The 1,043-nt window shown below is 37.1% G+C and overlaps 1 pseudogene; it reads left to right on the top strand.

Moving 5' to 3' along the window:
* Nucleotides 1-1,043, top strand: part of LOC102833004 — a 19,572-nt pseudogene that overhangs the window by 11,572 nt on the left and 6,957 nt on the right.

The raw sequence follows: 1,043 nt of genomic DNA on the forward strand, positions 1-1,043 counted from the left end.
TTATAAGGATGGTGCAGAAGTGGGCAGGGTTTAGTTCTATTGTTCATAGGGGTGTTATGATTGGGTGTCAACTCCATGGAACCTAAGTTATGTAAATAATCTATCAAAATATATTGTTTTATTCCATTTTGCAAAATGAAATGTTATCAAAATGTTCCCTCAAACTATGTACTATAGACTGTATAATAGGAACCGTCTCCAGGTGTTGGCAATTGTTCTAATGCCTGTACTGAATAAAGGATAGCTTGATGTATTCTGGGATATGCTCCAAACATATAATGAAATGATCTTAACATCAACTTGAAGTGACTGTTTACTGTGATTATGCAGGAGGATGTGAGACATAAATAAATAAAATCCATCTTAAAGGAAAAACAATGTCAGTGGTTGTAAAATTCAATTCAGACACCTCAATACCATTTATAGAAGAACCACTAGACAGTATTGAGAATTTCATATGCAAGTTTATCTTTTCCACAGATAAATCATCAAGAAAAACTACCAGAAGAAAATCTCACCAATTTGACAGAATTTGTTCTCTTGGATTTTGCTGATTTACCCCATCTACAATGGTTTCTGTTTGGATTCTTTCTAATCTTCTACAGTATTATCCTTTTGAGCAATGGCACCATATTTCTAATAACTAAATTGGACCCTGCTCTTCAGAGCCCCATGTACTTTTTTCTGGCAAGTTTTTCCTTTTTGGAAATCTGCTATGTATCAGTGACTATCCCCAGAATGCTGAAGAATCTTGGGACTCAGAGAAGAAGCATTTCCTTAGTTGCTTGTGCTACATAGATGTGCTTTGTTATTATCCTTGGAGCCACAGAGTATTTGCTACTGACAGTAATGGCCTATGACCACTATGTGGCCATTTGTAATCCACTGCACTATCCTCTAGTCATGAACCATAAGTTATGCATACAGTTGGTGACTGGCTCTTGGGTCGCTGGCATACCAGTTCAGATAGGACAGACATATCAGATTTTCTCTCTGCCTTTCTGTGGCCCTAACCAGATCAACCACTTCTTCTGTGACATTCC

This window comes from Chrysochloris asiatica, unplaced genomic scaffold (assembly GCF_000296735.1).
Source record: "Chrysochloris asiatica unplaced genomic scaffold, ChrAsi1.0 scaffold00535, whole genome shotgun sequence".
Classification (NCBI taxonomy): Eukaryota; Metazoa; Chordata; class Mammalia; order Afrosoricida; family Chrysochloridae; genus Chrysochloris; species Chrysochloris asiatica.